The 27,092-nt window shown below is 37.6% G+C and overlaps 1 long non-coding RNA gene across 1 annotated transcript in view; it reads left to right on the forward strand.

The window, feature by feature from the left end:
- Positions 1-27,092, forward strand: part of LOC309571370 — a 99,169-nt gene that overhangs the window by 26,179 nt on the left and 45,898 nt on the right. The window contains exon 3 of the long non-coding RNA XR_014226304.1: positions 10,388-10,437. This is a non-coding gene — a long non-coding RNA (uncharacterized lncRNA). The remainder of the gene's footprint in view (positions 1-10,387; positions 10,438-27,092) is intronic.

A 27,092-nucleotide genomic window follows, 5' to 3' on the forward strand; every position in this document is an offset into this window, starting at 1 on the left:
AGCTAATGGTGAGTCACAAAGATGCAACTGTACTTCTACAAGGGCTTTGCGAGTGCTGCAAGGCTGAGTATCCTAGAGTATTTAGCCTCTACATATATACTGAGGGGAAATTAGTGGTTAGCTTTACTTCCAATAGTCTGAGATTTTTGCATAGAGACCCAGCTTCAGTGTCTTCTCCTCTGCCATGGGGTCACACCAGAACATCCTGCTGCTGCAAATGCTTACCTTCCACAACCCACTTCACTCATCTCTCCTTTCAAGGTTTTGTGTTCTTGGCAACAGCTACAGAGGAAATTAAAAGCTTTATTTCCAGACCATGTTCAAACATGGAGGCTAGTTTTTGAATATCCAGTTCTAAAAGCTTCAGCTTGTATTGTTTTCTGTGCTTCCCTGCCAAGATCTCCTTGTTGTGGCAAAATACTGCCATCTGTAAGATATATCAAGCTAGATATATTTTAGTGTGTCGGTACTTGAGAATGCCATACGCTCATCCATGGCTTTGTCATGGTTTAAGATTGTGCCAGACTTCACGGCATGCAGAGCCTTGTTTTATATGTTTGGTTCGTTGGTTGTGGTTTTTTCCCTTTTGATTCAGTGTGGCCCAGCTTAAAAGTTGCAGCATAGGACACATCCACCAGTTAGGGTAATTTCAGATGGCTCTATTATACATAAATGGACATTGTGGCTCTAATGTGTACATGGAAACAAGGGATATCATATATTGGTAGAACTGACTTGTCTGTACATTGTAAAAGTATAATGTGCCCCCAGCAGTGCAGCAGTGGTGGTCCTATAGATTCTCATAAAGAATATTTGCTGCTATAGTATTTCTAGAAGTTAATTGATCTCAAAATTTCCTCCAGATCATTGCAGTAATATTTATGCCTTTATACAAAAACAGTTTCATGATCATATTAAATGAGTTAGCAACACACTTAGTTATTTCTTCCCTGGAGGACAACTGGCCATTTCTTCCTATTCCTGTGATAAAATTTTAAGCTGCTATTTTAAACATTCTTGATATTGCTCAGTAGGTTTTAAATGATAAAGTGAGCTAGATAAGAGATGTTTCACCTGTGTTTTGTTATGGTAACAGGACCAAACAACAAATATAGATGCAGTCTAAGTTGTTTAAATGGACTCACGATCATCAGGTATTATCTTCCTCTTACTTTGAGAAACTTGGAGAATAAACAATGGCCTACGGTTGACTAGCTCATACATGGGATGTGGTAAGTATTTATTATCAGCAAAGCAGATATCCTGTTTAACAAAGCTGCTGCTAATTAGAAAGAAATTTGGTTTGTTTTGAAATTCATATAAACTTGGGTATAGGGGTTTTACAGTTTCAGTCCTAGGAAACAGAAATTTTGTTTGATGAGGAACAAAAGCATTTTAGCTCCTGAAGTTTTACTGGTTCACTGGAAATCATTTTTATTTATGATTTTGTCTGCATTAGGCACATGATTTACGAGCAGTGTTTGCCTTCATCACCTTTTCCTCTTCATTCTCCTGTCTCTTCCCCTCACTTCAGCAGACTTACCTGTCTGATAGAGATAATAATTTGTAATAACTCTGTATCTGAGGAGTTGTACTGGCAAAGTCATAGTGGCTACCTCTGGCTGCTATCTCTGCGTAGGCAGTATTTCTTCATGATATAGTGGAGCTATCTCATTTAAGCAGACTCAGGTGCAGGGAGAAAATCCCAGTCTTCAGTAAAGAAAGTGGCTATCATTGTCCCAAACAGAGCAATGTTTAGAATTTTTATTTTTTGCTCCATATTTGATGAAAGCTTTGAAAAAGGGCATGGAGCAGTACGGTGTGACGGGACATAATTTTTTGAGGAATTAAGAAGAACACGGATTTCACAGTTGCTTTGGAATTCTGTACAGAAACCACACATAACATGTTTCTTTCTTCTCTCCTTTCTTCTTCTTTTTGTTTTTGCTTTTCTTTAACTGCATGTGTGAATAGCTATAGGAACATCAATTTTTGTATCAAAGACTAAAAAATGTTGCGCACAGCAAAATACTACTGGCTAACTAGTTTCTGGCTGAAGGCGTATACGGGGAGGAAAAGACACCATTTTTTGTGTTCAAGCCAGCCAAGATAGCTCATCTATGCACAGAACATTCCAAGGGCAGCAGGGGAAAATCCACATACATAAGATTTGCTGAACCCTTATCACTCAGGAAGTGGGAGGAATGGTCTTTAGATTGGCATTCTAGTCTGGGTTATCAGAGACTTAGTCATGGTTCCTGAGTTATCGCCGATATCCCGATGTTAAGTAGCATAAGTAGTTTTCCTATGCTTCAGTTCCCCATCAGGTAAAAATAGGGATCTCTTACAGGGCCGTTGTGGGGATAAATACCTAAAGCTTGTTAAGTGCTTGGATTATTCAGTAATGAAGCTTGTCTAAGTACCTCAAAGCACAGTTTAGGCTGGAATGTGTATATGCTATATCCATGCACCAGGGACTTCCTTAATAGCTTGGAGGACAGAGGGCCAGTGCACCTTAGAGGATGGAAGGATCAGCGATGCACTGCTCAGCTCTCGTGTAAGAACCAAGGGACACTTCTTGGTGGAAGGCAGTTCTGCAAGATGTGGCTGGACATGATCTAAGAAAATGATTGAATTGCTTGGTCCAAAGAGATGCTGGGGAATGAGAGAAAGCTCTTATGAAATTCTCCATTGAGAGAGGAGGAAGTGGAGGAGCAACACAAGCAAGTACTTTATAAGAGGGAATATTTCTATAATTGATGCTTCTTTTTGGAAGTCAGATATACAGGAACAAAAAATGGAAGAAAATCAGGAAACAGGATATAAGAACAGAAGGATGTTTCTTCTGGCAAATTATACAGCTCAACACAAAACTGAGGAGTTGGAAAAGGAGAGAAAGAATATGTTGGAGAAGAGGGAGAGAGTAACAGTAGCAGCTACTGGAATGCTGATGTCAATTTATTGTATTTGACTGGTGAAACACTAGTGTTGTGGATGAAGCTGTGCAGAGGAGGACATCACAGAAGGATCAGAAAACAGAAGAGTTATAGTTTGCAGCAAAGAAAAACATTTTGTGTGAGAAGATTACTGTATTAGAATAGTCAGAGGAAGAATAATTATTGAAGTACTTCTCTCCAGCTGAAAAACCTCTGCAAGGAATCTGTTTTAGCAGAGGGAAGAAGGGTGCTTTAGAGATAACAGAGCTTTCTCAAGGTTAAAGGCAGAGGTCACGGTGGTGCTGTAAATTCCACCAGCTCCAGTTGTCTGCACCAGGCCCTGGGAGGAGACCTCAGGCTGGCTGTGAGAGGGAGCCAGGCTGTCCATGGGCGACAGAATCACAGCTTGTTCCTTAGTCAGGATAACGCAAAGTGCATCGTAAGTAAGTATTTGGCCATGGAAGCAACAGGTTCCTCATGTAAAAATAGTTATGGGTGGGGGATGTGACTTGTGTGGAAAAATACTGAGAGATGAGGCAGTCAACAAAAGGGAAAGCAGCAGGAATACTGAATCTGTACCGGGAAAGATGAGCTGGAATTTTTCTAGGAACAGATATCAAAATTTTAAGGTAGAGAATAATCTTTAGGATAAAGTGTAAGTATAGAGAGTTTCTGACTGGATTTGGAAGATGTAATATTCAAGTACTATCTTGGAGACTCTCAGGGATTAGAGGTTTTTTCCTTGTTTTGTGCTTTTATTTTCTTTGCTTTGCTAAAACCATTCAGATTCATAGGAAAAAGCCAAAAGTACAGAGTGACGTGTCATCCCATCTCACCTCCTGTATAACACTATATTTGGATAGATTTGCTATCTGAGGTTTTTGTTTGGTTTGTTTGAGGGGGTGAGCAGCAAACAGAATATAAATTTCTCCTGTTTAGTCACACTAGTGAAAAAATGAGCAATTTGGCGTTTAACTGTCAGGTTTATGTACTGTTCCTGTACAAACCTTGTTTAAGAAGGATTTAAGTAAATACAAATGAAGTATTGAAAGCATAAAACATCTGGAACATTTTAAAGATGCAGTGAAACATAATATGATTATTTTCTATTGAGTTAATTATACCTATTATGAATTAAAAAACATTCCACTTTGCAGCCTTTGTTATGTAACTTGTGGCTTTTATGTTCTTTGAAATTCAGCTTTCCATTCATGTGGTATATTAAAAAATGTTACAAGACAAATTACAAAGCTCAACTGAAATAATGCCAAGAATCTTAACCAAGTTACTCTACTAGATAAATAACTAATATAGTTCTTAATGGTTTGCTTTTTTTTTTTTTTCTTAATTAAAAAGAAATGGTAATGTAATAAGCCAATGCTGAGTGGGATGTATTTTGTTTTTTCTGGTGTATGGTTTAACGGAGTTGCTCTGCACCTATAGTGAGGTATTTCAGATCAGTTTGCAAGCTACTATTCCTGTGTAGTATTTTGTATTCACCAGTCTGGAACAGGTATGTAGGACATTTTTGCCTCCTACTGGCATTTGGATGAGGGGTTTCTTCTCCATGGGGAGACACTTTGGACCCTGGAGAAGCTGCAGGCAACAACAGGAAAGCAGAAATTTGCTGTTTGCCTACTGAAGGCAAATGAAGAGGGTGATTTCCAGGGTGGTTGCCTGGCTGTAGATCTGCTCCAGGTGCCCCACAAAGCGGCTGCAATGGAAAGTGAGCTGCAGGGGATGCTGACTCCGTGGGAGGTGTGGATGTGTCTTCCAATCCTCCTCCAAACACGAAAGAGGTTTTACTTCTCTCTTTTTCTGCTATAATGGCTTTAGAGCGCAATCCAACCCCTAGCAAATATATTACAATCAATGCTGGTTTAAATATTTTAGGAGTAAAAAAGACTTAGAAGACATTGTCCTTTCTTTTTTTAGCAGTTAGTGAAACTACTACTAACAAAATGAAAACAATTATATAAGCTTTGTGTTGATAAATTGATCATAGTTTGGGTATTGTAAGAATCTGACTGCAAATAGCAGAGCCAATGCTTGAGTCTAGTTTTACCCCTAATTTATGAACTGATCTTGAAAGTAGAATCGATCTCACTGGGGAAAAAAGAGTTAAGTTTCTGCCCCCAAATCAGTAATAATTTGCAAAAACTTGAAGAACTCAAATTCATTTAATGAAGTGTTTGGTTCATTTTTCTTTATTATGCTTTTGAGACATAACCATTCACAAAATATTTTTTTTAAACTTTTAAATTCATACAATTAAAATCCCTCTAAAAAGTTTGTGGTTTTTTTCACACAAATGCATGAGAAAGGCAGAAAGAGAGTTTGGTTCTTCTCATACCTCAGTATTTACCTGAAATATAAAAAATACCACGAACACCTTTTTTCCCTACAAAATTATCCAGTCCAGGTTTACTGGTATCTGAGGTATTGGTAGGTGACTTCTTAATGGTTTTTTTGAATTAAATATGACTTCTCAGTCTTTTCAGATTGACTATGTTCAGCTAGAAACATGCATTTCAAAAAGGGGTATTTTTTTAAACATTTCAATTCATGACAATTCAACAATTGTCATCATTTTTGATGAAATTTAGAGGATTTTGTTTGCTGTATGGGCATGCACTTATTACCATCTCTAGTATTATTAATCTTTTCCTCCTGAAAAATATAAGTTTTTTGGTTTTTGGGGTTTTTTTAAATCAAATCGTTTTATTTGAAATATCACTTTCTTAGGCTGTTTTATACTGTTGAGTTCTGCACCATGAACTATAACTTTAAATTTTGGTAGCTTCTCTGTGGGGTCAGACCTAGTCTTGTTTGACAAACATGCTGTCATTCAGTTGGAAGAGTGGGTGTGTGTCCTTCTTGGATGCTGTCTTGCATGTTGGTTGCATTATCTCTATTGCAAATAGCAAAAATATGTTTACCAGAGCTCTGCCTGCTGAGCAAGATGAACCCATTTAGGTGCGGTTTTGGTGTTGAGGTGTTGCTGGTCTCTCCCAGGCCCCCAAGAGCTGCCACAGTGAGGGTTCTGTCTGCAGCACCAGCTGGAGTCACCCCTCACCCTTGGCAGCGTTCAGCTCCAGCCTGCCTCAGTTGTAAAGCCCGAGCATCCCTCACTCCATTGAGCTACGTTTCCATTTCATGGGAGCTTTAGCCAGTCTGAGGTCCATCTCCAACCTGTCTCTTCCCTTCACTCTTGGCAGTGTAGGGCTGCTATCCCTCCCAGCAGAACTGAGGTAGAGAAACCAGCATCTCTGCCTTGTGTCACTGCATGCTGAGTAGAGCTGCCAGGGTCCTAGGAGCATTGGGGGCACCCTGTTAACACTTGTTAGGTTCAATTGGTTGTATTCTAGGGTAGTGCTACAGATAAAAACTGGGGAAATAAACATCATGCCCCCAAGAGTGATGCACCACGGTGTATCTGAATCCACCTTGAGAACAGGAACCCGATTCCAAGCTGGAAAGCTGTGGGTAGCTGACACGGGTTAAAACAGTTGCATGCTGGAAGGCAGGAATTTGCAGCTTTCAAAATTCAGTGAACATATTTGTTCTTGTGTTTGTAACCAGCCAAGTATGTTGGTGGTATAAGATGCATGAAGCCCACTGCAGTATTAGACAAAAAAAAGGCCATAAAAACACTGCAATGAAATCTGTGCCATCCTGAAATGCCTTGATGCTACCACAAAGGTATTCAGCTGGGATGCTTCCCATTTCCACAACTGTTTAAAGCAGGCATATAAACTGAGAGGTTTCTCTTATCCATGGTTAGATGGAGGATTTGCAAAGCCATTTTTTACAGGAAGACTTGAGTCCATAATAATAAAATAAGGTTGATTTTAATACTTCAAAATTCCTTACTTTAATTATCTAGTGTGCATTTCTGTTGGCCCTCTGTTCTTATTTCTTTTCCTTTCTTCACATAAATTGGTGTGGAATGGGATGGAAGAACTTCAGGCATTATAATGTGCATTCCAGGATTGTTTGTGCTGAGCTGACTTTAATGTCTACAGGACTAGGGTCAGAAAAGCCAGTTTAATTATGTACAAACATCCAAGAGCTATAGACAAGAACTCCAGCTACTGATAAGAGTAACCCCAGCACTGATGAGTGTTGCAAAATAAAGATCCCCCAGAAACCCAGTTAATGGCATCTTTGTTCCTAAACCATGGCTTTGTAGAAGTCCTGATACTTTGGGTTTAAATATCAACAATGGAGACCTGAAGTGAAAATAATACTTTGGAAGCAGGGATGAAACAAACTCTTCCCTTTTTATCTTTCCCCAATGATTTGCAGGCAAACACCACCCCAGGCAACTTCCGAACTTCCATAATTGCATTGAATTCCTTGTTAATTGGGCTTTTCTCTTGGTTTTGAGCTCTTTCTTGAGTAATGCCTGCTTTATAATGATTTGTGTGCAGACAATAAATGTAGAGATTTAATAGGATGAAGGCTCCATCTAACAATATTTAGCCCTTAACTCCCATTGAAATCAATACCTTTCCAAATCTCATTATGACTTAAGATTAATATGCATAAAATAGGATTATTATTAAATGTTTGAGGGATAAAAAGAGAATAAAAACACTATTCTCCTCTAAAGGGATTGTGAAAATTGTATCTTTAGAATTGCATGATAATTGTCTCAGTAACTTGATGCTTTTTACATCATATGTGCTCAGTTTGAAAATAAGAATTTGGTGACTGTGTCTGCAAACTAGAAGGGAAACTTGCTTCATTTCTTCCTTGGATTTCATCACAAATAAAAAACCCAGTCTTTCATCAGACTCTTTATGATGCCTGTTCCTCCAGAGAAAGTGAGGATAACAGTTTGTGATTCACTAGAAGGTAAAGAATCTAAATTATTTTCTCTAAGCAATGCAGAGATAAGCTGACTAAGGAGGACTGAGCAGTATCTTTTGCTCTGACACAAATAATGAAGGAAGTGGAGCTGCTGCTTTTTTTTCCCAGAGCAGAGTCCAGCTTTTGGCTGGTTCAGGAGTGCTGGCAGCAATGCCAGCATCAGCAGGGATGGGCGGCCATCACAATTCTGAGACCTGGCCAAATCAGCAAATTGCATCCTGTATCTCATCAATGCATTAACTCTTGTGAGTTTTCGTGTACGTCATGTTGTTACTGAAAGGAACAGCAAAAGTACCCAGAAGTCTAACAGGGAAAGATTGCTCTCTAATGCCAAACAAATGTAATCATCAGGAGCATCCATGCTTGGTTCTGGAGTCTAACCATGAGTGATTGAGGTTGGTGGGACATAACTGGTGACATAAAAACACTGTCAGGAAAAAAGGGAGACGAACAGTTATCAGCAAAGGCCGTTGTCTTTTAGTGCACATAGTGATAGTCTTTCTCAGGCAAAAATGGCTTTCTCAAACTATACAGATTCTGGTTATGTTTTCTGTTGGTTTTAGATTAGGGGGTTTTTGGTTGTTTTTTTCATAGTAAAACTCATTCCACTCCCATGTAGGACCTCAGAGTAAAGGATTACATACAGCAAATCTTACAAAACCACAGTCTCCAGTTTAATTTATCATTTATCCGGTCATCAGTCATCTTTTCACTGTTTTTGCATTTGCTCAAACTCTCTTGATGTTAAACTGCTTCCCTGCTATTAGATCTGAGCAGAGAAACTGTTTTATCTACAGTTACATTCACAGTCCAGTGGTGCAAACCCAGTAACAGGGCTGGGGTTAGGACTTGTGATAAATCTTTCTGAAATGAGATAGATGTTCCCAAAAGTCACAAACAGACAGGTGGCTAAGGAAATAGTGAGGACATGACTCTTTCAGTTCAAAGTTGTTTGACCCAAATCACAGTTTTTAAATTAAGATAAACTAGCCTGACTACATCAGAAGGCTGCTAATGTAACAAGAGATACCTTTATTTAAGCAGGACACACTCTAGGGTTTGCTGCATACTGATCTGATTTGACAGGGTTTGCACTTTGTCTGTATCTTTTCTTGTTCCTGTTTATTGGTCCATCCCAAAATTCTCAGCATCATGGTTGGTGGTTTCACTTTTAGTGAAAAACATAAGGCGCGTTGGCCAATACAAGTACATGGAATGATGTTCCATATGCCAGAAACTGCTGTCTCTGATGACTGGTAGAGAGGTGATAGAACTCTCTTTCTGTGTCATCATAATATTTTTTTCAAGAGTCTCTTGTTGGCATTGTTTTTGACACTTGCAGTTATAAGCTCAGTTTCCAGAGTCCAGGATTAAAACTGTGTTTGTTTCTTTGGGGTCAATAAGCGTCTAGTGAAACGCTCCCAAAAAACCCTTCTGCCATACCAGTTTGCAGAAAGGATGGAATGTGCTGTCAGTTATTCCCTGACCTTGAGGAGGATCATCTACATCTTCCAGCACTGGAGCTGGTAATAGAGGTTGGCGGATACCAACTGTTATCTGTATATATTATCTGTATATATCTGAATTATATATCTATAATTCTGTTAGGATTCTTCCTAACAGAATCTGTGAAGATTCTATCCAATCCAAGCACACTGATTAGAAATTTACTTATCAAGAGAATTATTTGCAACGTGCCTGGTGTTTGTTTGCAATTGAAACCTTTGAGCAGGGCCTTGAATATATAAAGTCTGGTGTAATGCTGACTTGTCTGAAAAAAATGAGTCCATGTGACTCAAATTAAGTATTCACTTTTCAGCTTGATCTCTTGGCACTGAGGAACTCATCTGGGACAATGTTATTCCTGCAAAGGAATTTGCTGAACTTGAGTTGTGCAGTGTTTGCAACACAGTCAAAGCATTCATGATTAGATTATATGGGCCATAGCAAAATTATCACCTTTTTTTCTATGAAGATTTGAATACTACTTGTTTAATGTCTCTCAGACCACACGTTAATCAATGAAATTTACACAAAATATCAGTACTTGAACTTCTTGAATGTCTGTTTGTGCATGGGCTGAAGAGGAGTTCCCATGGAAATACTGTGACTAATTAACAGCTGTAGCATATTCTGTACTCATTGAAGAAATAAAAGTTGCTCAGGAAGGCTAACTCTTGGCATTTTCTGACATTCATATTCATCACATTACAGTCTTAATAATGTTCTTTTGGCATGGTGTTTGTTTGAAATGCTATAGAAAGTAAATTAACTCTGTATATTTCAGTGCCTGCAGAACATTTAATGAGAAATAGATGCTTTTTTATTTCACCAGTTGAACATCTGAGTATCCTTTATAATGACAGTTATACATTTGGATTTGAATAAAAATACACAAAGGTTGATACCACCTATAAAACAGAGAGTCTTAAACCTTTTTTTGGATAGCATGACTTGAATGATTTTGCTGCTTGCAATTTCTATATAAGAGTAACCACTCATTACTAATTTTTTTTCCATCAAAAATATGAGAGAGATAAATAAATTATAATTAAACTTGTTTTTCCTCTTTGCAGGTTTTTTTTACAATTCAGCTCAGGCCAGTGAATTTTGTTTAACTGACCAGGTAAGCAAATATGCATAGATTTTTTTCACAGAACTGTTTTCCAGACACTTGACAACTGAGAGGCTGGTGTTCTGAATTGTTGAAGAAAATTTGCAAAATCTGTTATAAATATTTTCAAAATGTCTTTGTTAGTTTGTAATTTAAAAAAAAAAAAGTTGGAATTTGAAGAGTTCTACCCTTTTCAATTAGACAATTTTCCACATTTTCCAGATGTTTGTATTTTTATTCTTTCTCTCCATTCTTTTCTTTTGTACTTGTTTTGTCACATTTTACATTTTTTTTTTTTTTTTTGTTTTCTTCAAAGTCTTACAAGTGGACCTTTTTTTTTGCTATCAATTTCCCTCTACCTACCACTTTCAGCACTGCAAATAAAACTGTTTGCTGAGAACTTAAAGGATGATATTTTAATGCCATGGGAATGGCAAAGCAATGCTTCAGTGACTGTTGGGAAGTAGAGATGGCTTTAGAAATTTATTAACAAAATGCAATTCAGAAATTAATGAAATTGCAGCTAATGATATGGTTTGATTGGTACCAAAACAATTAAGGTAAAGCACCAAATTGTACTCCTACTGTGCCCAGGTTTGTAGGCACGATTCTGTGTTTTACCGATGGAATTTCAGTTTGGATGTGTTGTTGTAGGTAGTTTGCAGAAAACACTTTTTGTCCATCTCTTTTACCAGTATGAGTTTTAATGAGGGAGTTGGGCAATCTAATTTACATGCAGTGCAGCTTTAATATTGCCTACACAAATTTGATAATTTTTGATATTTTTTAATAGAGTGATGTGGACAAAATGAATTAAAGTTGCTATTTTGAACGTAATATTACGTTCACAGTATATAGATGTGATTTCAGCCTTAGCTGAAAAGTTTTTGTGCTTTTTTATAGGCTTCTCCTAGCCCTGTCTAGAATAACCAAATACAGCCAAAATAGTAAATAAGATCACGGTGTTCCTTTGCAAGTCTTTCTCTTATTTTACATTAAAGTGTTCCATAGCTCTAACTTTTTATCAGCACTGTTCATCTCACCTTTAATTTAGATAAACTGTTCTTTGATCATCCTCTCATCATTCTACCTTCTTGACATTGGGTTTTTCTGTGGTGTTGCCAACACTGAGAAAGCTTTCTCAGTCTCAGTTCACCAAGGAGAAATTTCTTCCATTTGGATCTTCTGAAAATTTGTTTCAGACCCATTGGTCCCAATACCCTTTATTTCCTTTAGAAAAATGGATGTCTGCTTCAGCTAGTGCTGCCTTTTGTGTTTGCCTAGTCTGATATTCCTGGGTTTTGTTTGCAAATTAGTCTGCAATCACCCTTGCAAGGAAGGAGAAAATCTTGGTTTAAAAATACCTAGTGATTTCAAATGCTAGTCTTGAGAACTTCTCAAAAGCACTTCATATTAAAAGTTTGGACAAGTGATCAAAGAATAAAACAATTTTAATTTTTTTCCCCCAACAACTGTGCACTCTTTTTCTGGATCTTTGGCTTATCCAAATCAGTCATTTCTCCAAGACCTATTATTCTGGAGACTTCAAATTTTCTTTATGGTATTTTGTTCAAAACACTGCAAGATAAAATGATCAACAGTAAATGAATCCAATAATAATATAATTTTAATAGCTCTAGCAAAAAGATGGCTGTTGATATTGTCTGATCTTTTTATTCTCATATCAAGGTGTCTCCTGCAGAACTCGTCATGGTGTTTGCCTTACAGATATAAATTGTAATGAAATTGTAATGCTTGGATTTATTTGGAATAATAATTGGTTTATTCGTCAATATGAGATAACCAAGAAAACAAATCATTATGGTTCAAATAGCTAATTTAATTTAATTTTTTTAAGTCTCTGTTTCTTTAAATATCATTAATCATTTTTCTGAAACAAAAATCAATGTAATTTAGTAAGAGTTCACCAAATATGTCTTTGACAGGACAATTTTTAAAAATTATTTTAATTAAAAGACTGAAATAAAATTCATCATGAGAACTTTATTTTTTGTGAATAAATTATTTTCTCCCACCTCATGCCAGCACCTTCCATACTCTTTTTTCTTTGGCCACCACTCTCAAAGACTGCCTGGTCTATGTTTCTGGATAAAATACGTCTGGCAGTCAGTGACATTTTTTTCAAGAAAACAAGTCCAAAGGCAGAGATTAGATCCTCAAAACAAGTTTCATACAAACTGGACAAGCTCAAGCAGTGGCCCATGAGAATTCCATGGGGTTTAACAGACCAAGTCCAAGGTGCTGCACCTGGGTCAGGGCAACCCCTGGTACCAATCCAGGCTGGGGATGAACAGATCCAGAGCAGCCCTGGAAGAAGGACTTGGGGGTGCTGGTGGGTGAGAGGCTGGACATGCCCCGGCCGTGTGCTCTGGGAGCCCAGAAACCCCCCGTGTGCTGGGCTGCATCCAAAGCCCCGTGGGCAGCAGGGCAGGGAGGGGATTCTGCCCCTCTGCCCCGCTCTGCTGAGACCCCACCTGCAGTGCTGCATCCAGCTCTGGGGTCCCAGCACAGGAAGGACAGGGACCTGCTGGAGCCAGCCCAGAGGAGGCCACCAAGGTGATCAGAGGGCTGGAACAGCTCTGCCATGAGGAAAGGCTGAGAGAACTGGGATTGTTCAGGCCGGAAAGGAGAAGGCTTTGGGGTAACCTAATTGGGGCCTTCCAGTACCTGCAGGCAGCCTGCAAGATGGAGAGAGACTATTTACAAGGGCCTGGAGTGACAGGGCAAAGGGGGAATGGCTTCAAACTGACAGAGAGTAGGTTTGGATTAGATATTAGGGAGAAGATTTTTACTGTGAGGATGGTGAGGCCCTGGCACATGTTGCCCTGAGAAGCAGTGGAGGGTCCCTGGAAGTGTTCAAGGCCAGGTTGAATGGGGCTTTGAGCCACCTGGTCTAGTGGAAGGTACCCCTGCCTATGGCAGGAGTGTTGGAACAAGATGAACTTTGAGATCCCTTCCAACACAAACCATCCTATGATTCTAAGAACTGTTTTCTCTCTTTACTAGCTTCATTTATGGCCACCTTTAACCTTAATGGTGGGGACTGTAGGTTTTATGAAGTAGAAAACATGAGCTAAAATAGATACTTCTGCTCCATGGACATAATATGTCTTTGGACGTATTCCGTACATTTCCATGAATTAATTGTATCCCAGCTAATGAACAAGTCTGTGATGAAGTAACGGGCTTGGCTGAATACAGGTGATGATCAGCAGCTCAACATGGAGGGTAATGCTGGTCTTTAATACTAGTATTGAAATGGAAGCTGATTTGGCACCTTTCATATCTCTTTACCAACTTAAAATGGGAATCAAAGTATTTTAAAGATTATTCATGTTTTTGATGAGGCCCCTATTCTGTTGATATTTGTGGGGTAGGATGCTATGAGCCTGCACGACTGCCTGGTGACTGAGATATTGGATTGCTCTTGCAATACTGTGCAAGAGCAGAATTTTCCATAGATATTTAATAGGCAACAATTCTTACAAGAATTAACTGTCTGGCAAAAAGCTGTATTTTAAAGTTTACCAGGCTACTGGCATTCTCAGAGGCTTTGAAAGCCTGATGAAAGTATGGCTGCATTGTTATTATACAATTTCTGTGCAGTACACAAATTGTGAACCAGGAATTATCTATATGGACATAGAAAATGAACCAGGAAAAGGCTTATTTTTAATATTTTAATTTTAAATCTTTTGAGCAACTAGTGGCATCTTATATTTCCATTACTAGGAGTAAATTTGGGTTCTGTATGGAAAAATAAAAGCTCTAAATAGCTATTTTGAAGCAAAAAAGTATCATAGAAGTGTGTTCCATGAGAGCTCTGGTAAATGTCATGGCAATTTTTTCAGAAGTTATTTGTACTCTGACAGTGCCTCTTTGAAATGTTCAGAAGTTTTAGCAAGCTAGGACTGTTGTAGCACATCAAGTTACTGGCAGATACAGAAAAAATTATAAGGAACAGCCATCGGGGGTGAAAATTGGATTCAGAGTTTTCACAAGCGGAATCTGGTTGCCAGTGTTACACTTGAACAAAACCACAGGATTCACCTAATTTCTCTTCACTCAGGTCTCAAATACGTAAGGAGACCTATTCATAAACTATAAACAAAAAGGTATGCAAGCTGGAATTAAATAAACCAGTGGTTCTCTATTAATTGTGCTTCACATAAACCTTCTTGGAAATACCTGGTCCTGGCTCTCTCAGAAACTCTGTACTGGACTTACAAGCCTCAGGTTTCATCTCATGTGGTGGTTCCTATATTGTTGTTGTTTTGAAGTCATGTATGGCATAAAACTGTGTGTTTCTGTGCAAAGGGATGAGTTTCATACAGGATCAGTACAGAAGAAATCATTTCAGTTTGCCCCTAAAAATTAACAACAGTAAGACAAACAGGAGTAGTTTCTTTACTAAGTCCAGGGCTTTGCACGCATTTGTACTCAGAATTCCACAAATCTCCGGCTGAGTGAAAAAAGTCCTTTAAAAGGCAGCGTTTTTATTTAAAAAATGCAATTTCATTCATGTGCTAAGAATTTCAATTATTGAAAATAACTTAATTCAGAGAAATTTTTAATAATTCCCAGCAGTAAATAATTGCTCTTCTGGGCCCTTTGTTTTAATTGGTGACAAGAACATGTGAATATGTGCATTTTTGAGAGAGGCTTAAATTTGTTAGAAGGGCTGTTTCTTTTTCAGCTTGTGTGTGCAAGAATATGGACTTTAGTACAAGTGATTATAAAAAGGTTTCCTGTGGGTTTTGCTGTCATGGCATTTTGATTTGCTAAGAGGGTACTTCTCTTCAGTTTATATCGGTAATGGAAGACCCCAGAACTCACATTACGTTTGCACATATATTTTTGTTTGCAGTATTTTTATTTAACTAGTCCTAGATTCACTTGCATTTTCCCTTCTTATGTAGTAATATCTGCTGGTCAGCTATGCTAAATCCTGAGGATGACTTGTATGGCAAATGTCTCCACATTTTTTCTGCTCCTGAGTGACTTTCTTCAGGGTGTTAACACATATATCTGCCTTTTCCCAGCAGGAGGTTATCACCAGAAATTCCCCCTCACTTTGCTCACATGTCAGGTCCTGCACCCACACAGTTAAACACAACTTTAGTTCAGGTGGACCCCAGCTGTCCTGTGCAGATCTCACCTTGGCAGGAAGAGGAGCCGCCCCTGAAGAATAAAAGTAGTGTGTGCTTCCGTCCTTGGGAGAGAGATGCTTAGGGAAGGGAAATACAGCCTTCATTCCCAGATCAGGGCTGCTGTCCTGGCCCACTGTGTACACTTGAGAAGTCAGGATCCAAACCTCTGTCTCCCTTCAAGTAGCTCTGCCACTTTCCTTTCTTAAAGGAAAATGAGATTATTTTGAGATCATTTGAAACTAAATACAAGCCTTGGAACAATAGGTTCTGACGGGTATGGAATAGAAGGTGTCCTAGCATTTTGTGCTAGGTCTATAGACCTGGGAAAGCCTAACCATAAGGCTTTAAGCTAACTAACCAATTAAAATATTTTTTTATATTCCTTATGCAAAGCTCTCATACAAAGTTGTCAGCGTACACATATATGGGCTCTACTCTTGGAGTTACATCCAGACAGAAGAAGCCCTTGTTTTCAGAAAACGCAGATTTTGACAGATCTTTGTATGAGCACAGGAGGCCACTTGCAGGGTCAGGCTCTCAGAAAACTTGGGAACTCTTTTTGTCCTGCCATCAATCTTGCAAAGTTTGATAATTTCATTAATGCTTCAGAGGTTGGGTGTGAGTGTGAAAGAACTCCTCCTTTCATGCTCTCTTTAACTTTGTAGTTTAACTTTGCCTAGTAGTTAGAGAGGATGATTTTAAAGACTCATACTAACTTCAGACTTCGAACAGAGTTTATAAAAGAAAGAATATCCAAGACTCAAAATTAAGCACCAAGTTGTTTTGGTTTTTTCTAAATGTCATCATCTATGCAGTGTCTTGCAATCATGGCTCCAAGGAGAAAGAAGTCTGAAAAATAATTTCATACCTTTTAAACAATTGTAAAGCAAGTATTTAAGGCAATTGCTTGTTATGACTTTTTTCTTCATTCTACATTTTCTTATTTTCATAAGGAAGTGGCAAATGAAACATAAATTATGGGTTACTTGAAGTGTTAAGATTTCAGCAGAAATATCTCATTGATTTAGTTCTGTAGAGCTTCCAATTTACTTTTATAAATTAGTCAGACATGTAAAAATAGGATAGTGTTATGTGATTTTTTTTTCTTCAAATATCTTCAGGCAGTAGAATGTCAGAAGTTACAGGAGCTGAGAGCTACAAGCCTCATCTTGGAACAGTAGAGATACAACTATTGTGGCTTTGGCATTTTCTCAAAATGAATAACTGGATGAGATACTAACTTGCTTCATTTTTACAGCATCTTAAAAACTGTCATATGTCCAAAGGCTTAGTTTTAAGTAGTTTTTCCTGGAACATTTAAGGGAAATTTCATCTAAATATACTTGCGGTATTATTTTGTAGTTTGAACTGGTATTTTCAAGATGCTATTTTTATTATTGCATCTTTCATGTCTGAAGTTTTTTGATTACTTTTCATAATATATAGCAAAAATGAACAGCTGTTCTACAATTTTCTCATGATTTCTCAACTGTTTCACTTTTTATACCCTCTCTGGGGATAGTTTTTACACAGTATTGACAACTTTTTTTTCTGATTTACTTGAATACAATTAAGCAAACAGTAAAGAAGAAAATTCCAGAAAGGATGAGGAGGGATGGCTTGATAAAAATGAGTTAAAATATTTTCCAACCTTTCTACAACTGCCCTGTTGGAAAGACCAACAGCTAAAATAAATTAAAGAAGGGAGATTATAGAGCTTTTCTGCCAACTGTCTTTTAAGATGTTAATATGTCCTAAAGACTTTGTATCCTATTAGCTTACAAAAGTTTTAAAACAAAACAAAATGTTTTCTAGCAGGAGCATCTAATTCTTCTTAAACAGAAACTACACTGTGAAGAAATTTTGTTCTAAGGAAGTTGCTTGTGTTACAAGGGGAAACATATGAAAGCAAGTGAATGGCAGATTTACAGGTCTAAATCTGCTCTCCATGTGTCACTCTGAAGACCTAAGGTGGAAGGGACTTGCTAGAAAATTGTGGCGCTCAAATTCATACTCGTATGTGTATCTTAGTCTCCTTGAGTCTCAGTGACTGTAATGTTCCCTTCATGCTTTTAAGAGTAAACAGAGTAGAAACCTTAAATATTGCAGGTGTTTTTATGTGCAGGGTGCCTTTAATGGTGTGGCATATAGCAAAAGAAAAACATCATGGATCTGTCAGCCTGAGCTTACAGGATCTGTGGTACAACTCCTGCTTCCCACTGCAAATGGGTACCAAACTAAAGTCCAAAATGCCATCATCTAGAAAAGAAGACTTTGTTCATATGTATAATGAGATCAGACACACATAACTCTGGGGTTTTTTTGTCTATTTCTGTTGAGCATTGAACTGTCTGGGCACAATCCTGTGCCATGTGCTCTGGGATAACCCTGCTTGAGCAGGGAGCTTGGACCAGATGACCCGTAGTGGTCCCTTCCAACCTGACCTATTCTGTGAATAAAAAGCATAATATTTTTAAAACTGGAGAAAAAAAATTACAGCCACATTTCACATGCATCTAATGATGTACTTCCTAGGGAAAAGTGTAGAGTGCAGAATGAAAGAGGTAAAAATGTGCTAGGAACTATATAACACCAAGCACTAAGGGCATATATGGAGCATTATGCTTTGCTTTATTGTTCTTCATCACTGAGGTTTTTTGTTTGGGTTTTTTTAAACTTCCCCATCCTATTTCTAAACTATTCTGTACTCCTTTCTTTCTCACCTCTTCTGCAGGTTTAAACAGACTTTGGACTTTGAGTACTTAGGCATCATCCAGAGGAAGAAGAGTAATTTAAGAAATAATATATTTGAGGAAGGGGCAGAAGGTGTCTTGGGACAACCCTTCACATGGCAACACATAGGTTTCCTAGAACATGATGTGTTTGGGGGCTTTCAGTTTTTCCCCACAAACTTCATGCCTGTCTGGGTTGTTTTGCTTTTGAGCCACTTGTTAAATTGAGACTCCAAATGTCTGCGATAAAGAGATGCAAGTGTGCTAGACTGGGCCCATTGAATGTACAGATGCCAGACTTATTGGGAGTGACACTGTGAAATTAATATGTACACACTGCAATTTAAAGGATAATATTATGCAAATATTCCTAAGCATGACACGTTAAGAAGTAGTTACATTTTAGACACATCCATTAATATTTTCTCTTGAATATCAAGTACTTCCTCCCACCTGCCATCTCTTCCATGTTTTCACATGCTATGATGGTTAAATGTCATAAAGCTGTCATAACGCTGTGACTAGGCTTTTTGGTTAGTAGAATCTAGCACAGTCTGCATTTATATTGTGCTCAGCACTTTAAAAATAGATTATACATTTCAAGCATTACCAAAAAGACATATTTTTAATATCAATTTCTTCCTGTGTGGCAGGTTCTGAACTGCTTTTGCTGTTTCTTGCATACAGCACTACTATGTTTTGCCCCTAAGCAGCAAACGGGAGAAAAAAAGGGTTTAATTCTGAGTCCTTCTTGTACTCCCACTTCAGACTTACCTTTATGCATATGATACTGTCACTCACTTTGGAAAAGAAGCAGCAATTCTAGGTGCTCAGGGTTAGGCCATACCTTCCTACTCCCCCCCTTCTCCCGCCAGTCTCTCACAAACATCATAGTTTTTGAACTGTTCTTAACACCTGGATTTAAATGCCAGAATTCCACACTACAGCTAAGCAAGCAAATGAACCGCCAAAGTCTGCAAACAATCACAGCTTTTGTAGAATCTTGGTAGCATCTGAAAGTCAGTATTTCATTTTTCTGATCAAGGCTTCCCATTAATAGCAGTGTACCTGTGCCCTGTAGTGCTAGCATTTCTTCCCCCCATTTGTGAACCTATTTTTATTGTGAAGTACTGCAGAATATTGCTCATGTTCTGTTTACATGGACATTCTAGGCTTCAATTCATGTGTGTTCTTTTCGACAAATTATATAAAAGCAATTGTAGTTTAAAAACACCACTTTGATTCGAATTAGGAAATCTACTGGCAGTGAAGAAGTCTTGCTTGGAGACTTAATAAATTAACCAACACACTTGGCTATAAGCATGTAGTTGTAATGGCAATACTATGAAAATATCACCAGCAACATCATGGTTATGTATCTTCAGTTTAAGCAGGAAAAATATCCTCTTACACACTTAAAGTGATTGAATTTAATTCTGAAATGAGCAAAATATTTTATGTGGAGCATTGCATTTTCTAATGTTTCTCTATCCAAATTTGTTAAAAATGTACTGCTCACAGACCTGCTCATTCCTCTAGGAAAAAAAAAAATAGGTACTCTAGAAAAAGCACAGTTCTGAATAAAACCAAATAAAATTACATCTATGAAATACTTATTTAAGGTTATTGAAAATATGTAAAAATGTAATAGGTATATATATGTAGGATATAGATATAAGATTATTACTTATGTTTAAACTTTATAATCTATTCCCTTAATTCAAAAAAATGCAACAGTTTTTTACTTTACATATACTGAGATTTCTTGTTTTGTATTCCAATTAGAAAGTAGAAATCTTTAGGAACTGATATCAGGAGAAGTTAATATCTGATAGAAATCTAGATCATTAAGTACATTTGACACTCTGAAGTGAGAAGAGCAAAAGGAGGAAGAAAATATTTAGATTAGATTATATTCCAACAAGAAAAGGCAAACTGAAGTAAGGAGAGCAAATGGACCTGTCTAATCCAAATAAAACATTTTACCAATGAGAAATTATGAAATACAGGTCACATGGATTGTGGAACAGTATTTTTTTTCCCTGCACCCAACTTTTTAGCAGTAACAAGCAGATAAATTACACCTCATTTTAGAATAAAGAGTAGGTATTTGTGTGGTTAAATGTTTGAATGGCAATTAAATATTCCTAGAAGTTGCTATCAATATAATAGACTTGATTATACAGAGGAAAAGAATTCCTGTTAATGATGCTGTCATTTAAATAGTACATCATAGGTGTACTTCCAGGAAATAAGTTCCCTCAAAGCACAAAAATCCTCACTGGGAGAGAAGATCAGAAGGAACAATGATTTAGTTTATTCCACATAGGATATGATACAGTTCTTGTCATCATAATATCTGATTACTTTCTGGTGGTGCATTACACTATGGGATTAGCATTTGCTGTTTAGCACTCTGCCATTGCAGGACGAGACCTGTAGACTTGAGGGAAGGAGGAGTAGGAAAGATGTGAAAACTTGCTTAAATATGAAAAAATTCTACATGTGGAAATACTAAATGAGAGAAGGAAAGAGCAGGAATAAAAATGATGCCTGACTGGGTGAAAGAAAACACATTGACATTTGCTGGCTAACACAGCAAAGACTTTTGGAAGTTTAGGCTATCAAGAAGTTGATGTTTGGCCCATGAAGGTTGGTATCTGTTTCAAGAGTAGTTCAGAAATGTCTGATAGGTTGTTCGAAGGTATTACAACCTACAGAAAATGCCAGAATTTTCAACTCTTGGATTTTAATCAACTCAATATTTTAATAGGAAAGGAAAAAAAGTTTCCAGAATATAGTATCATTGTAGGTCTTCTGTGGGATTATTCCCAGGGCAGACAGAGTTTTGGAGACCCTAACCTTTGGTGAATGCTCCTGTGCCCAGCAAGGATTGTTGTACCTGGGAAACCTGTGACCTTGTGCTCTCACTGAGTGATGCTGGAGAGGTACCCAGACAAACTGCAATCAGAATATACTCAAAGAAAGATTTATAGGGAGACTAAGCAAATGCAATTAAGCTAAAAAAATAAAAATAAATAATAAAATAAAAAAATAAAAAAAGGACAAAACTAAAACAAACAAAAACCCCCAAAACCAAAACCAAACCAAACCAACAAAAAAACCCAATCCCCCTCCAAAAAACCCAACAAAAATAGAACTGTATTCTGTGCCCAAAAGAAGATGAAAATATATAAGCAGTCAGGCTGAGAGGCCTCTGTAAATAAATACAAGCTAGAAAACTGTGGATTAGAAATATATTAAACAATTGAAAGGACTCTTTCCATCAAATATAAACTGAGTTTTATGATATTTAAAAAAACCTCTGCAATCCTGATGTATTTTTGTGTCAGTTTCTGCAGGAAAGTCCAAGAAAATTTTAGGTTTACAGTAATTGTTTCAATGAAGAAAATTTCTGAAGAATTTCTAAATTTATATATTTAAAATATGCATGTACAGTATGTGTTAAAGAAATTCCCAACTAATTAAATGGATAATTCTTCATCTGTATCAGACTTCAAAATTAATTGATCAGTTTATTTTAATCCATGTCTAATTGCTTACAAACCTGTTATTTGCAAAAGGAGTCTGAGAAGCATGTTGAGAACAGGATGTCCTTGCATTGTTTTTATTTTGTGTCACAAGTTATTTTGTAAATGTTGCAACTGTCTTTCTCATGGCCATTACAGAGTTCAGAGTTATGTCAAATATCAAATGGATGTTTCATTTTGCAAATTTTCTTTAACTAGAAAGAGCACAGCATCTGAAATACCAGTGTTCACCCTCTCTAGGTTAAATTCAGAAAATAATACATGGCTTGGATTTAGTCTCAGGTATCATTTAAAATTGTGCTGGATTTTTACCTAAAGCAGTTTATGAACAAACGTGTTTTCACAAATCCTGAAAAGGCAAAGCTACATATTTTCCTCATTGTAATATGCATTATTTGCTGATTTGAGTGACTTGAGATATTTAAGGGGTCAGATAAGAGTAGTTTAACCCAGACTATAGGTGGAAAAGGCATGTTATCAACAGGCAGATGCATCAGTTGTTAAGCATCATATGTGAATAGTACCTCTAGGAACTCACAGTTTGACCTTACCTGAAGCTGGAATTGTTTCTGCAGAAATATTTTTGCAGACTTTATGATTTACATTGAACAACATGATGTCAGTTGTAGAATCTGTTTTCTCAACTGCAGCAGCCTATCAATTACCCTCTCTCCAGAAGTGAATTTTCTTAGTTGCAGTTTCTTACAGTACTGTGGGGACAATGCCAAAAGCAGACAAAAATTGATTAGTTATCTGTAAAGAGCTTTAATTTTTTATAGCACCCACAAATCCGTACTAGTCTCCCTTGTGTCCTTTGCTCCAGAACCTCGTTCCAAAGAGCGCCTCATGAGAGAAAGATGGGGTGTGAGAGAGGTGAAGTATTTATTCTGTCATGCACTGGACTCAAGACAGTAATGCATGCATTTCACTGCCAGGCAATATTTTCACAAGGGTTCTTTGACTACACACGTGTCTGAGTGTACACACACACTGCAGTATCTACAGAGTCATTCGGGATGGGCCAGACAACTGCAGAACAGAAGTCACTGTTGGCAAGTAACTCCCTAATACTCAGAGTAAATGGGGGCTTGGTCACATCACATTCACTCAAAAGGTACTGACTTTTTGGGAGGAGTTGCCAAAATAAAGAAGGGAAATAGTTTGTTATGTACAAGGTTGCAATGCATAATTTGTCTCCCACAGGAAAAAAAAAAAAAGAGGTTTGCAGAATGAAAATCACAAAAAGCGGTTAAAACAAAATAATGCTGTGGTAGGAAGTCTTTTTTTTTTTGGAGGAAATGCTATTTCTTGTGATAAGCTTGATTTACAAACACTTTGAGATTAGGATTTCCATTATGGCCAAAAATGCATACAAATACTAGATTGGTTTTATTTCTCATTATTGGGTACAGCTAGTATGTTGCCAAATCCTTTGAGAGCAAAGCAGTACTCTAGCCTTATTTATTTAGATTGTTGGTGTATCTCAGGCTCTTCATTAGACATCCAGATATACAGTTATGTCCTGAACAAGAAAGATTGCTGATACTTTTGAAGACAGAAATGGAGGAGGAGATTCAAGTAGACACTGCTCATGTCAAAAACAAATTTTTGCCATGTGGATAAGGAGGCAATTTATTGGGAGATCCTCCATATATGTAGGAAAAGCCACTTGGCGAGTTATTTGAAACTTGTACAAGTTGTCAGTAGATACCAGCATAAGATAATGATCTGAGGTGGACTATGACATGTTGATGGATATTTTGATTCATCTTAATGTTCTATGTTGCTGTTTTGATCATCACAAAAGACCTCAATAAAGTATTTTAAAGGGAATTCACTACACTGATTCTTTGTTCACGTAATTAAGCCTAATATCTGTTGTAGGTGGCTTTGTTTTCAAGGCTCCCGTACTCAATAAAGCTCTGCAGACTCGCTCACGTTCATATGGACGGTTCTAATTTCAATGAGAAGGCTAATTGTACAGATTAATAAAGTGCAAGAGTTTGCATGATTAAGGCCTAGAGACATTATACAGCCCCACTCCTCTCCCAGAACATGTAAATAAAAGGTTTATCATGGGAAATACTGGGTGAAGACAAGGTTTCTGCGTGCTCTGTGCACAGCATTACATTCAATCAGGTGTTTATCATTCAAACTGATACAGGATGTTTGCGTTCCTTGTGAAAGTTTATTTCTCTTGAATTAGGAAAAAAGTTCTTTACTGTGAGGGTGGTGAGGCACTGAAACATGTTTTCCAGAGAAGCTCTGGCTGCCCCATCCCTGGAAGTGTTCAAGGCCAGGTCGGATGGAATTCTGAGCAACCTGGTCTAGTGGAAGGTGTCTCTGCCCATGGCAGGGGGTTGGAATGAGATGAGCTTCAAGGTCCCTTCCAACCCAAATCATTCTGTGATTCTGTGAATTCACAATCTCATGGCTGTTTTATCTCTGAGGACAGAACTAGGTTCTGCTTACAGAACTAAACCAGGGGACTAAGTTGCTTTTGAGGGGACTCTTGCCTACATATTGCATTCTGCTTCTTTCCCACTAGATAAAAGCTATCCAGAAATGCATTCCAGAAATCTTGTTGCTTGGTTTCATGCTCTGTGAGCATTGGTTACCATAGTGTTTTAGAAAAATACCTTTTCACGAAGCAGAAGCGTAATCAAATATAGTCCACTGCAGTTGTGGTGAATGAACCATCTGTTAACAAATTGAAAGCAATGCATTTATAGATTTAATCATTACTAAACTTTAATTTCCTGCTACAGTCAGAAAAATATAAAAAAGATGGCATGTCAGTAAGTCCAGAAGTATCCCTCTAGGTACCCTGCAGCTGCCAACCCTTTGAATGTATACCTTATGATTGTCCTGTGACTGCTATAAACTGACTCTCTTCAAGCAACCAAGTCTTTCTGAAAAGCAAACCAGACAGTTCCCTCCACCCAAACTGTAGACATTTCTGTAGATCCTTATCTCTGAGCCACTGGAATGAGCCCTGCCTCCCAGTTTTTAAGCCAGGATATGCCTGGTACTGATCAAAAAGTGTTATATTCATACTGGATTCCTCTTGTCCAAATTTTGCTTTACATGTCTTTATTGTAATAAAAAAATGCAAATTCTTGCCTTTGATCCCAAAGACCCAAGTAATGTGCAAGTTTAAAGTAAAAACACTTTAATGTTCTTAAGTTCATGCAGTCTGTGTAAACCAGTGGTTCAGAATTCCAGGCAGAAGTTGAAAGACAGCTCAGGACTCTTGTCACAATTTGAAATAAGAAATAAAGGTCTTCTACTTATTACTAGGAAAGAAAAAAACATCATTTAGGTGCATGACCCTTGTTGGTCCTCTGAAATCTCCTTTATGCCGGTCATTCATCCAGTACTGAAAATTTCAAACCAATGACTCTGCTGTCTTGTTTTGGTTAATGGTTCAGCATATTTCAGGTTCTTCAATAATCATTCTGTGCTTATTTACATGTCACCCTTTGTCCAAATCTGCAACTTGCTGTCGAGTGTGAACTAGAACCATCTCTCAAAGTCAGATCTGTTTTCAACAACACTATGGTAATATTGGCTGTGATGAGGCTCCTCCACCAAAAAGAAAATTTGGATATTAACATGAAATTCACAGTGTGTGAATATGTCTGGGGCAGCAGAAATATGTAATATCATGAAATTCAATGAGCTGTGGAGTCACAAGTTACATGAATTCACGTATCATGACTGAATCTGTGCATCGCTGAATTCTTTATTAATGTACATGTAATGTTTGGTATTTATTTTTATGTAGTTATTCAGGATTTTCTGAGTAAATTTTTTTAACTGATTGACCAAATCAAAACCTGAGTGCAATACTTCCTCTTTTTTAGGAAAAATTTAATTAGAAATGTTTTGTCCAGTACAGAACTTAATTCTGATAGAGATGGATAATCAAGTAACCAAGGATCTGGTAGCTAAGATACTCAACTGATTGCATGAAAGCTGATCCCAGTGCTGATTTGAGTATCCTGTATGGGAAGATGTGAAAACTCTTGTGGAAGGAAGTCTGGTTGTACACAGGAATATTACCAAAATTTGTGAGACAAAAGCTAAAGAAATGCCCTGACATGACTGCACAGTGTGAATTTCATATAGATACTGTGGAACTGTAACTTGATAACGAGATAAAGGACTCTCGTATGAGAAAAAGCTGAGAGAATTGGGATTGTTCAGCCTGGAAAAAAGAAGGCTCCGGGGTGACCCAGTTGTGGCCTTCTGGCACCTGAAGGGAGCCTTCAAGAAAGATGAAGAGAGACAATTTACAAGGGCCTGGAGAGACAGGACAAGGGGGAATGGCTTCACACTGACAGAAAGTAGGTTTAGATTAGGGATTAGGAAGAAATTGTTTACAGTGAGGGTGATGAGGCCCTGGCACAGGTTGCCCAGAGAAGCTGTGGGTGCCCCATCCCTGAAAGTGTTCAAGGCGAAGTTGGATGAAACTCTGAGGAACCTGATCTAGTGGAAGGTTCCCATAACAGGGATTTGGAACAAGAGCTTTAAGGTCCCTTCCGACCCAAACCATTCTGTGATTCTTTGATTTTATGTTGTGCTAAATTTTTTCAAGATTAATATAATTAGTATATTGTTACTCAGAAAGTGATTTTTCCACTATTCCTGTGAATTATCACTTCCAAACAACACAATACCTTCTCTGTGATTACATGCACCAGCCATAGCATGCCTTTTTATTTGTTTGATTTTGTCAAAAAAATTGAAAAGAAAGCTGCTTGTATTAACAGCATTTCCTATTGGAAAAGGGGATTTTAAAAGATACTGCCTATATGTTTTCAACAACCAAAGTTAATTTTTGTATTTCAAATAACTTTTCAGGCCTGTAAACTATATTTAGTGTAAAAATAGTTCCCCTCTCTACAAGTCAATAACCTGTAAATTATACATGTATAGTGGAAGTAGGAGTTAAGATCCAGAGTCCTCTCTTCCCTGCCTTTGATCACTCATAGCCTGCTCAATCTTACACGAAGACTCTGTGCCTTTGATCTCCTCTGCCTCTATCTCTGTGTTCTTCAGGTTATCTGGGGATGTTGATTATTTTGAAGTGTATGTTTTCCTCACAACATTAAGTAAATTCAAACTAAAATAACCTGAAAACGTAGCCATTTGTACTAAAAACACTGAAGAAGTCAAAATCTAGAATGAATATTTAAAATATTTCAATG

The sequence above is a fragment of the Coloeus monedula genome, assembly GCF_965178545.1.
Source record: "Coloeus monedula genome assembly, chromosome: 3".
NCBI lineage: Eukaryota > Metazoa > Chordata > Aves > Passeriformes > Corvidae > Coloeus > Coloeus monedula.